The sequence below is a fragment of the Hemitrygon akajei genome, chromosome 13, assembly GCF_048418815.1.
Source record: "Hemitrygon akajei chromosome 13, sHemAka1.3, whole genome shotgun sequence".
Taxonomy (NCBI): Eukaryota; Metazoa; Chordata; class Chondrichthyes; order Myliobatiformes; family Dasyatidae; genus Hemitrygon; species Hemitrygon akajei.
In genome coordinates this window covers 50,835,304-50,848,194 of record NC_133136.1, presented here as the reverse complement: position 1 = coordinate 50,848,194, position 12,891 = coordinate 50,835,304, and positions in this window count along the sequence as shown.

Here is a 12,891-nt window from a genome sequence, read left to right as displayed (position 1 = left end):
ATCTGTTGTAGAGATCTTGCTGTTTGCTTTTCAGCTGGCATATTTTTTTCCAATCTCTTATTGACCTTGTAAAGTAATGAGACTGGATAGAATAGTGGACTGTGGGGCAATCAAAGACATCTGTGTGAAAGGTAGAGTCTCTTCTGAGATGTTCTTTCAAATGATCCTCATAACAATTTCTATTTTGTCCTTGATAAGGTCTAATTCTTCCTTAGGTTTCAAAATGTTAAGACTTTTGGAATTCCAGACTTAAATGGCCTTGAAAATGATGAAGAATCCTCATGTCATGGATGTCATTGGGTCTCCTGTGCTCTATCCACCCACAATATCTTCTGTTTGATGGAACTTGATCTTTAGGAGCTTGTGGATCTGTTTGCTTTGAGACATGGTGATGCTTCCAATTCTCAGAAAACTGGCACTTGTGATTAATTAGCTCTTGATTTCCTATTTATTCTCATTAAATCAATACTGGCATTTTCAGGTGAAGAAGCCAAGAGTCTTTTACATGTGCTAATTATGGTGTGTGTGGGGGGTGGTGGTGGGGGGGGGGGTGGTTCCAGGCATGGTTGGTATGTTGTAGTTCCTGTTGTTTGGAGATCATTACTTTATTAGTAGGCATTGTCTGAGAAAGGCGTAAACACAGGAGATTCTGCAATTGCTGGAAATCCAGAGTAACACACACAAAATGCTGGAGGAACTCAGCAGCTAAGACAACATCTATGGAGAGGAATAAAGAGCTAACATTTTGAGGCACCTCCCTTCATCTTAAATGCTACCAGACATGCTGAGTTCTTCTAGCATTTTGGGATTGTCTGAGTAAGTCTTCCTTTGTAGACACCTTTCAGGGGTGTCAAACTCATTTTAGGTCACGGGCCGGATTGAGCAAAATGCAGCTTCATGCGGGCCGGATCAGTCGGACACGTGCGAACGCAGCTTTCGTTGCCTCCGTTTTTTCGGCCTGCTCTCATGTGTCTCAGTCTCTGCTATAACTACAAAGTGTTTCACTTTACAAATTCCGTTTCTTATGAAGAAGACTGCCGAGCAAGACTGCCAAATAAACACTAAAAACCCTGAAAACCTGGTACCTGAATAAACTCAGCATTAGCCATATCATACGCCATAAGCGCTTCGATTACTGGGGCCAGCTTTAATAGTAATTAGATATTATCTCGCGGACCAAAGATAATTCCACCGCGGGCCAAATTTGGCCCGCGGGCCTTGAGTTTGACATATATGCAACTGTTTTCCTATTATAATATTCCAAATTAAATCCTTTTCTTGAAATGCTGCAACAAAAGCTCATTGGATTGCTTCCTGGGAGTAAGTATCAACCTAAAAGGAGAGTTTGAATAAACTGGCCCATCATCCCTGCAAGTGAAATATGATGGCTTATCTCATTGAAACATACACAGTACCAGCAAGTACCTTAGATCAATTGACAGGCAGACTCTGCTTCCACTGGTTGAAGAAAAGGAGGCAGATTCTGAATTTGAGACTGATTTTTAGAATTTCTACCCCAGACTAAGATCTATATATCTTTGAACAAACAATTTATTTTTTGAAAACTTAATCAAGGGATAGGGGATTAGGCAAGAAATACAGCGAATGCAAGACATGCCATCACATTGAATAGTTGAGTAGGCTCAAGCAATGAAATGCCTCCACTTGCTCTGGTCCTAATGCCTCAATTTTCCATATCACTGGATGCTTCGAACAAAAAAAGACTAAGGTATTATATGAGCTAATTTGTTTCTCAAGAAGACTGAGGATAATGTTAACCTAAGATCTGAATGGAAAAAATGGAATGTTGCTTTATTTTCTGCTTAAAACACACAGATTTCAAAAGCTGAATAAAATTGATGGACTATTATGGTTGGACCAGATCTAGTTAATTTTCCACTGACTAGATTAGGTTAAAATTGACTAATTTTATTCTCAATTCTGAATTTTAAATGATCTTTCTGCAAATTGTGTGTAAAAGTAGTTTGGACTGCTATATAGAGTCACTGGAAAATAACAAGCAGTCACACAAAGAAAAGATACAATGAAATGCCCCCTGAAGGCCTTACCTGTTAGTTGTTGTGGCTGCAAGTCTGGTCTTGCCAAATGAATATCCTCCTCCATAAACATAACCTTCTCTATGAACTTCAGCAATTTCAGAAGAAGCACAATCAGTATATGAGCCATTTCACAAAAACCTGACAGAGCTAAAAGAATGTCCTTCTTTAGCAGAACTCTGTTTTCAGCTTTGTTCTTGCTACTTCCCATTTGCATTGCAGGTAGCGGTGATTTGTGTTTTGACAAATTATTCTCAGGAGCAGCTGCTAGTGAAATAGAAAGCAGTCAGCTCTGCAGTCAGCACCATTACCTGCCTAGATTCATCTACCTGATTTTTAGAACTGCTCAGTCCAACTGTCTGGTGTCTTTACACTTCCCTGCCAATCAAAAGCGAAGGGAGAACATCTGCTCTTAAGCCTGAATGAAAGCGACTCCATTAACAGGACTCTCTTCATCATAAGGGAATTTGCCCCTGAGGGAATCTCAGAGATTGTTCTTCACACACACTTTATTATATGCGGTATGGGAGGCAATGTTCTGTCATCTGCACTGACATCCGTCTCATAATTGAAAACTTAGGTCTTGCTCCGTTAGAAGTCATTTGTAAAGTCTGCTGTAAGGTTTGGGACTCTAACACTTGAATATCTGGGTAGATTTACATGCAAGAAAAATATTACAAGAAACTGAAAAGCTACAACACTGTAGGTGCAGTTCTGCTGTAAGCATTGATCTGAAATGTTGACTGCTTCTCACTCCAAAGATTCTACATGACAAGCTGAGGACATCCAGCATTTTCTGTTTTTGTATGTCTGCAGATATTATATATAGTCAAATTTAAATAACTGCTCATAAATCTAGTTCTTAAAATGCTATTCCTTATAACTGGCTTAATAAATATTTTGACCACTCAGTATTTAAACATATGTGGGTGCAAGAGTCATTCATCTCAATTTTTTGCTTCTTGTATTTGCAGAGCCAGTATCAAAGATTCTTTTCTGTGATTAGGCTGATAAAGTAAAGCATGCATATACATTCCACAGACTTACATTGTCAATGAGTTTTGTAAATTTTCCAGTACCTAATACCACCATCCAATATGGAACCAACAGTACAAACAGAGGGACATTTTCTGCAGCTAATTGCTGCACTGCATTTCACACAGTTATTATGAGTGGTATTTGCTTTGTTTTATGGCTATCCATTCATATATTTCTAGATGTTTCCTGAACAAATAAATAAAATACACATTGTGATGTCATGAAATAATCAATATTCTCCAAAATGAACTCATCCTCCCAATTTATTTTAAACATCAGAAAATCTGCAGATGCTGAAATCTAAAATAGCACAAACAAGATGCAGGAGGATCTCACCAGGCCAGCCTCCATCATATCTTGATGAAGGGTCTTGGCCCAAAACATCAGCTGTTTGCTCTTTTCCATAGATGCCGTCCGACTTGCTGAGTTCCTCCAGCATTTTGTGTGCGCTACTCCCAATTTATTTGTTTAGTTTTCCCACAGAAAGTATCATACTTTTTATTTACTGTGATGAATATTGTAGAATTCCAAAAGTGCATTGATACAAAATGTACTTTTATCCCAACAAATCTGCTGTACTTGTGAGATAGGCTTTTTGTTGTAAGCGTGCACAGAGGTTGACAGAGAAGCAAAAAGAAAACAAGTTAGCTTTTATTTTGTGCTTTCCTGATACGCTCCTGCTGATACTTAATATGCATTCCTTAATCATGTCAATGACAAGCCTGATGTAGACTCTAAATATCAATAGGCCTATCTTCATCGGCAGCAAAAAAAGGTTATAATGGAATCAATGTGCTCCTAAAGTTTAAGGGAAGTTTGCCACCTGCTGAAGGTTCTGTACCTTTTCATTGTGTTTACTGTTTTACACAAAGAAACTGATTTGTGTTCTTTCATGTCAAACAAAGCTCTATAGTCTCTTCAATGCATCAACATTCTGCAGTCTGACTAACATGACAAACACCTGCACTGATGTTTTGAAGGAAATGATGACAAAATGGTCACTGACTTTAAGCCCAAAAAGAAAGGCTGTAATTGTATGAAATTTCTTGCTGGTAGAGCTCTCGTAAAGGCTTTCACATACTTCCTTGCGAAGTGGAGTTGAAAGGAGATCTCCCCATTCTTGGCCAAGTAGTTGTGCTGAGAACTGCAGTCTTTGTTCTTGGCCCCTTGCCAACTGACGCAGACGCCTGAGTTGTAAGCACATCTGTTTTTTTCCCCCCAGCTGCCTGAGCAACTGTACCTTTTCACATTTCTGACAGTCATTGACAGACCCAATGAAATACCCATGCTGAGCAGACTGGTTGGAGGTCAGGACTGTAGCTGCTGTCAACTGTGCTGTTTAGAAATATATGCCAAAGTAGAACTGCTTTGCAAAAACTCAGCAGTAAACAGTGCAGTCATTAACAATGATAATGCAGAAACAGCAGCACAGAAAACTGTAGAGTACAGCAAAGTATAATTTGCAAAAAAAACCAATCTTTTCTTTACAGCAGCTTAAATTTCAAACAACATTAGAGTCAAAAACATTATTTGAAGGCAAAACTGCACATAGACAGAGTCCTGGAGAGCAAAGAAAGTCTATGTGACAAATTTGATTTTATTTTCATACGATTCAAGAATAAAATGTGGACCAATAAGTTCTAAAAGTGCCCCATTCTCCTACAAATCATAGGTTGACATAGAAAATGCAGGTCGGGGAACATTATTTGCAAGTGACATTTATGTTTCAGATTGATTACCTTTCATCAGCACTGGGAAAGTTACAGTTTCTTTTTCATTTTCAGAAAGGAGAAGTTAAGGCAAGAGAAGGGCAAAGAGACTAAAAGGGGAATTCTGTGATATGGAAAAGAGAAAAAGATACCAATGATTGTGGAGTCAGCTGAGAAAAAATGGTGAAAATTCGTTTGGGAATAATGTAAATGGAAGAAGTGAATGGAATTGACCAGAAAAGGAGAAAAAAATAATCTGTGTGTCATGGAGAAGTAAGACATAAGGCTAGAAAAGGTGATTGTCTGAAATTCATTAATTCAATGTTGAGTCTTGAATTCTATAATGTGCATAATCAAAGGGTAAGTTTCTATTGTTCAAAATTTTGTTGAGATTCATTGAAAAAGCATTGAAAAATAAAGGTAGAGAGTTCAAGGTAAGATTGGAATGGAGAATTAGAATGACAAGCAGCTGGAGTCTTAGGGACATCTTTGCAGACTGAATGAAAATGATCTGAAAAGCAGTCACCAAATCTGCATTCATATTCCTTAGTATAGAGGAAACACACTTTGAGCACCAACTGTATTATTACTAAGTTGAAATATGTGCAAGTAAATTCCTCTTTCACTTGTTTGTTTTGAATAGAGGAGTTAGGGAATATTGAGTATTAAACCAGAAGGTCTTTGAGGGATTGTCCATTTGAAAAGGCTGAAAGCGGAGGGGAAAGAAAGATGTATTTGGCATTGATATCAAATGGCGGTAGCAGAAGCTTTGTGATACAATAATGTCACCATTCAGCTCGATCTAATAATTCTAAGAGGTGAACACTCCGGTGGAGTTGGTATTCTCCATGAACAGATAATTGCAAAGCAATTATGTACTGGAACTGGTAAAACCGGTGCTATCACGCAACAGGAATTGTCCAAAGATTTTCCTGTCAATGGAAAACTATCCACATCATAATTACCTAGACAAGACCGCAGTGCTCTAGATCCTTTGGTAAACCAGCCAAGCACATGAGCATTAAGAACCTCTGCTGCCTTATCCTAACATTGAATTGATGTCACTGAAGGCCAATAGCAATAGCCAGGTGATGGACACACAGGGAATTCTCTATGTCTATAGAAGAGCAAGTGGCCTGAAATAGATATTCTGAAAAAAATATCCAATCCCCTTCACCTGAAAACATAAAGGTGATGAGGTGTCTTTGGTTGGTTATCGATGGTTTAACTGAAAATTCAGTGCAAAGCAGTACTCTTTAAGGCAGGGGTTCCCTACTTGGAGTCCACAGACCCCTCAATTAGTGCTAAGGCCCCATGGCATAAAAGTAGGATTGGGAACCCTAGCTCTAAGGATAGTTTTTGATAGAGAGACAAAATTAACTTTCAGTCTCCTCCCTTTCACTTTAAGCATTGCAAGCTCCTGGGACCTAGTTTGCACCTTTGTATTTGGAGAACGCAATCTGTTTTCATGGCCCTTTAAGAAAAAAATTGTCAGTGAGGACTTAGATTGAAACAAAGAAGACTGAGCCGTACTGAACATTTTATGTAGCAGGATTCTGTGTTCTTAACAGGGAACAGCTTAATGAAAAGCAATTCTCCCATTGTTCTTTCTGTTTCTATTTGCAGTGGGTCTTTTTTCTGAAGTCCATGCACTGAAGGTACTTTCATAATGTTATTGGTACAAATTTTAATTCAGTAACAATGAACCAACAATGCTACTTGATCAAGTCAGGGTATTATGTCCTGGAAGTGAAATTGCATTCAAGCACAAATGGTATATTATGCTTAGAAGAGATACAGAGAGAAAAGGGAATTGAAAGGAATAACATAATAGGGGTAAAAGACAGGGATTCAGCTACAAAGAAAACAAAAATAGAATCTAATTACACATACAGTGCCTTGAAAAAGTATTCAGCCCCCACAACCATTTATACATTTTACTGCCTCATTTTCTAATTTTAAAATATATTGAAGTAGGATTTTTGAGGTAATCTACAAAACATTGTGCACCACGTCAAATCAAAAAAAAATCCAAACCCTGTCAACAATTTACTAAAAATTAAAAACCAAAATTATGAGGCTGAAAATGTATCCATCCCATTTGTAATTACTACACTAACTTTCCTCAGGTGTAATACTGTATATTAAACTTTAACAACTCACCTAATTTGTTGATGTAGAAAACTGGAGGATCACCTGTTTTCAATGAATTCACAAGAGTAAATACCCCTTCTCTCTGCAAGGTCCAATAGTATGGTAGATTTTCAACAGACCAAACCCAAATGAAGAGAAAGAGCATTCAAGGTAAGTCAGGGAAACACAAATCTGGGGAAGGGTACAGTAAGGCCATCTCAAAGGCATTGAACATACCTCGGATCTCAATGCAGTCCTTCATAAAAAGTGGAACAAAAATGAAACCATAGCCACATTGCCTACGTCAGGCCACCCCTCTTTTCTTTTTACAATATTTTTATTCAGAAGAAAAAAACAAGAGTTACAGAGTGCAACACATAGATACATCTCAACATAACTTGTGTACATTCATATATTGTAATAAAATTGATCAAAAGGTTATAGCATAACACATAAAGGTATACCACTCTGTAATCAAAAATTTAAAGCTAAGTCATACATCATAAAATAAATTTTTTATATTAAAAGAAGTCAACCCCCTACCAACTACCAAAGAAAAAAGCTGATGGATGATAATGGATAATTAGAAAAAAATATATATTCACTTAAGAAGAGAAGATAAAAATATACATAAAAGATCGTGCACTGTTAAACTTTATAAATTGGAAACGTAATTCAGAAAAGGTCCCCAGATATCATAAAAGGATTGTTTTGAATTTAAGACTGAGCAGCGGATCTTTTCTAAATTTAAATAAGACATTGTGGCGACCCACTTTCTGTGCAGGTGAACCAGCTCACAAACAGCCAGCGCGCGGGGAGAGACTTTGGTAATGCACCTCTGACGTAATTTCCGCCCGGAGAGGGTGGGCACTAGGGATTAAAAGCCAGCTCCACGAAGTTTGAATAAACTAGTCTTGAAACGACTTACCGACTGTGTGTCGTTGTTTCTAGCTCTGTATGTAGTACATCGCTACAACATAATATCATGTAGCCATTGAAGATGTGTAGGAGGGGTAGACTCCTTCCATTTAAGCAAGATTGCTCTTCTTGTTAAAAGAGAGGTAAAAACTAAAACCAGTATGTTTGGAGTATTTAAAATTATACCTTTATTTGCAATAATACCAAATAAGGCAGTAAGGGGATTTGAGGCCACACCTCTAAACGTAGTCACTGGAGAAAAACAACACTTTTAAGAGAAGCTACTGTGACACCAGCAATCACTTTGAGTGAACTACAGAATTCTGTGGCTGCAACTGGAGATGGTGCATGGCTCCACAATCTCTAAGGCCTTGCATAAAAGGGGTATTTATGGAAGAGTGGCAAGGAAGAAGCCCTGTCTAAAAAACAAAGCGTATCCTTGCCAATAAAGACTTTGCAAAGCATCATGTAGAAGATACCGCAAAGATGTGGAAGAAGGTCTTGTGGTCAGATGAGACTAAAGTGGAACATTTTGGCCTTAAATATAAGAGGTAAGTGTGGCATAAGTCTAATACTGCGCATCAGCCGGATAACATTGGAGGTAGCATCATTCAATGGGGATGCTTTTCAGCAGCACAGACTGGAAATCTGGTCAGAATTAATGGGAAGGTGAATGCTGCTAAATACAGAGAGATCCTGGATAAAAACCTGCTAACTTCTGCCAGAAAGTTTACATTGGGGAGGAAGTTCAAAGATTCAAGATTCAAAGATTCAAAGTGTACTTATTATCAGCAAATGTATAAGCTATACAACCTTGAGATTTGTCTGCTTAACAGGCATTCACAAAACAAGGAACCCAAAAGAATACTATTTAAAAATATATAAGACCAACCCCAGTGCACATAGAGAAAGAAAAAAAACAAAACAAATCATGCAAACAATAGAAAGCGAGCAACAGTAATAACGTTCCAAACCACAATGAGTCCTTAGATTCAAATCCCCAGAGCAGCTCGGAGTAGGCCCAAAGCCTCGGTATTCAGTTCATATAATAGCGGGGCAAGGTGCCGCAAAGTTCGCAGGCATGAAGCACAGCAGCCAGAGGCACTCTCATAGCGTTAGCATCATGGAGAGAGTAGCCCCCTGGCTATCTGGGCTGTCGTTTAAATTATCTGAAACTCACACTAGGAACCGGGCCTTGCAATGGTGAATCACTCCGAGCCTAGGTTTAGCTGTCAGAGAAGTCATTCTGAGCCTCTACAAATCAACTCAACGCTTAGAGTGATTCAACCTTGCCTGTCTCTTGACACACTGAATTCCAGTCTATCTCTGCTGGTGTTTAGAATGTCCAAACAGCATATTGTACCTTGCATTAGGACCTGAGCCCCACCGTGGCGAATCACTCCAGGCTTAGAACACGCCACCCTGCAATTCACTTTGAACCTGGATATCACTGGTGAAGAAGTCATTCTTGACCTCACCAAATTGGCTTGCTGCTTAGAGCAATCCACCCTTGCATGCTGGGAAAGTTGGACAGGCATTGCAACTCTTCTGTCCCATCTTCTCCCCTTCGAATCATTCATTCCAACCAGCATGGCTCCAACCCCAGGTACGTTAATTTTGCAGTGCACCTGCAAGACATATCTTGCAAACTCACTTTGCTCTCACTCGCCTCTTCATGTTTGCGGTGATAGTTTACCACAATGTATTTTTTAAAATATACTATTAACAATGTTTTTAATTGAATTCCTTTCCTTTCAATAGTGCCATTTTAAACTGAAAGTTTAAGATTGTTTTTAGCAGAACAATGACGCAAAGCTCACTGCCAGAGCAACCATGGCATAGCATCAAATGAAGAAAATTGATGTTCTTGAGTGGCCTACTCAGAGTCCTGTCCTTAACACAATTGGACATTTCTGGCAAGATCTCAAAATTGCTGTGCACAGCTGCTCCCCAACGAACCTGGCACAGCTTGAGCAATTTTGCAAGGAGAATGGACAAATCTTGCTTCATCACATTGTGCAAAGCTAATAGAGACTTATCCAAAAAGATTACTGTCTGTAATAGCTGTGAGAAGTAGTTCATCTAAGTATTGAGCAAAGGGGGATGAATACTTTTGAACTGCTGACATTTCAGTTTCTGATTTTTTAGTCTTTCAAGTTTTACAATTTTCCCTGTTTTTTGAACTTTACTGTGAAAACAGGAGCATGTGATTCACAGATAAAAAATCTCAGTTAAATTGATCAAAATCCTTGGAAGTATAAGTCATTTGCAGTGTGAGTACAAAGGGGTGGGGGCTGAATGCTTTTTCAAGGCATTGTAAATATATGATGGTAATAGATAAATCATGATAGTAGAAATGTCCTACAGACTACCTGAGAGTGGAAAGGAGGTGAAAAAAGAAATATGCATTCAAATTAGGAAAATGAATGAAAAATAGAATAACCATAATGAGAAATATTAAGTATCCAAATGTTAACTGGGAAGAAACGGGAATGAAATTTCTGCAATATATACTGTATACTTCCAACAGATCACTTTTGGGTCTAATGTAGTTAAAGGAAAATCTAGGCAATGATGATTATTAATATAACATCCTTTAAGATGACAATGGACACAAGTATGATGAAAAACAATTGACAGATTGTAGAAAAGTTTTGAGATTAGAATTCGGAAAGATAAAATGGGTAACAATATTGGCAGCCAACAATGATGAACAAGAATGGAAAACATTGAAAACGGTAGTTAACATAAAGCAAGAAAGTATTTCTGCTGAAAGGAAAGAGTATAACATGCAAATTCATGAATGAGAAAAGACATTTTATCTAAGGGTAATGTATACATGTATATTAAATACATGTACAGCGGAAGAGTGCATGGTAAGAAATAATCAAATGGGTTCAGAAATGTAGAATAACTATTAGGAAGACAAAAGGAAACTTAAATTTAAAACAAATAAATAAAATATTTTACAGATGTATTAAAAGAAAGGAATGTTAAAAAGAGAATATTTTCATCAAACAACAGAGATAGCACCATGAACAATCATGGGTGAAATACAGATATGAGAAATCATTATACTGGAGAGATGGATAAAAAAGTGGATATTAAATTGGATGAGAGAACAAGTAATGAGATATGTATATAGTAAAAATTTATGTGTTAAGTAAATTAATCAAATTCAAATAGAATAGAACTTAAGTGTAAAGGGCTGGGTTAATCAGACCCAACTACAGTATTCAACTGTCCAGTAAATGTGGTAACAACTGTACAAGCACAACAAAGTAAGTATAATTTATTATCATAAAATAGCACAAATAAACTACACAAAATACTACATAGTAAGTCACAAAGATTCCTACTCACCACTTGATTTTTTTGCCACATTTGAGGGAACTCTAATTTCCAATTCATGAAACCCTGGGTTCCAGGCACCGATCCCGATCCCAGTTTTGGTTGAAGTCCAAAGAAATTGTTTATAAAAACTGCCCAAGTCTCACAAATGCCAAGCCACCACAATACAAACTCTTTGTTCTTGTCCATTAACAGTTTGGCTTCGTTCTTTCAAACAATACATGGGTCCATTAACACAGTATTCAGCATACCCTCATAAGTCAATTAGACATTTTATTAGTCACTGTTGTCACGTAAACGAAGTCACTGGAGAGAAGTACTGGAAGCTATGAAGCAGTCTATTTATTTGACAAAATAAGACAAAGCAGGCATCATACTGAGACCGCTTTCAGAGGAACAAGGTTTACTTGTCCCAACACTGTACATTTATATGCTAAAAGTCAAAGGACAATTCAGGACAATTCCATATTTACAATGCATCCACAATACTTCCTTTAAACTACACACCAACTCCACACCTCCCTTTTCACACTCACACTACAGGCACCCAAATGATACCCGAATAATGAATTTAAACCAGTATTTTCTGGCCTTTCAATTAATTATGGTTCACAGTTCTTAGGAACCCATTGTCAGAACTGCATTTTAAATTTAACCTACAGTCTATATTTGTATTTGAAGTCAGTTGCTGGTTATTTGCTATATGCTCTCCAGTATCTTTGTTCACTTGGCAACAGTCACTCCTTGTTATCTCATAACACACATCATTCCTTGGGCACACAAATTACATTAATGTTTACATATAAGCAATAAGCACAAAGAAAAAATCCAACTATCAACAGACACTAGCAGACCCCACATGCTACAAGATCAAAAAAGGTTAAGTGGTCATTGACCTGAAGATATTCATTCAATGTTTTACAAAATCTAATGTATTACACTAGATCCCAATGGAAAATTTTTCAGTGAATATAGAAAAACAATAGCAAGAGATTACTAGGGGTAGCATGGTATTGTAGCAGATAGAGTTACACTTTATAGTTTCAGCGACCCAGGTTCAATTCCAGCACCATCTGTAAGATGGCACCGTTTGCCATGACTTGTGTGGGTTTGTGTGGGTTTCCTCTGGTTGCTCTGGTTTCCTCCCACATTTCAAAGACATCCGGGTGTTGATTGGTCAAATGGGTGTAAATGGGCAGCATGGGCTTGTTTGGGCAGAAGGGCCTGTTACTGTGCTGTTTCTCTAAGTAAAAATAAAATACTAAGCATATTTATTAATCATTAGATAAGTAGGAAGCAACATGACAGCCGGATTGGTAACAAAATGGAAAATTTCCAGAGAATTTTACACCAAACGTCCTAGCTACAGAGGTAGGAAAAATTATGGCATGTACTTTGGAGAGAATAGTAGTACATGTGGAAATGGAAAGTTTAATTAAAATGCAGTTGACATAAATTTCAAAAAGGTAAATCTTGTTTGATCAGCTTACTTAACTTTGAAGAGTGAACAGAGTGAGTAGACAATAGTAAAGTAGTAGATGTAAATTACCTGGATTTTAAAAGGGTTTTTATAAAGTACCTCATAATAGGTAACAAATAAGGTCAGGGAATGCAGAATCAGAATGTTTGCTGGATTCAAGTCAGAAACAGAAAGTTCAAATAAAACTTAGCAATTCATAATGGAA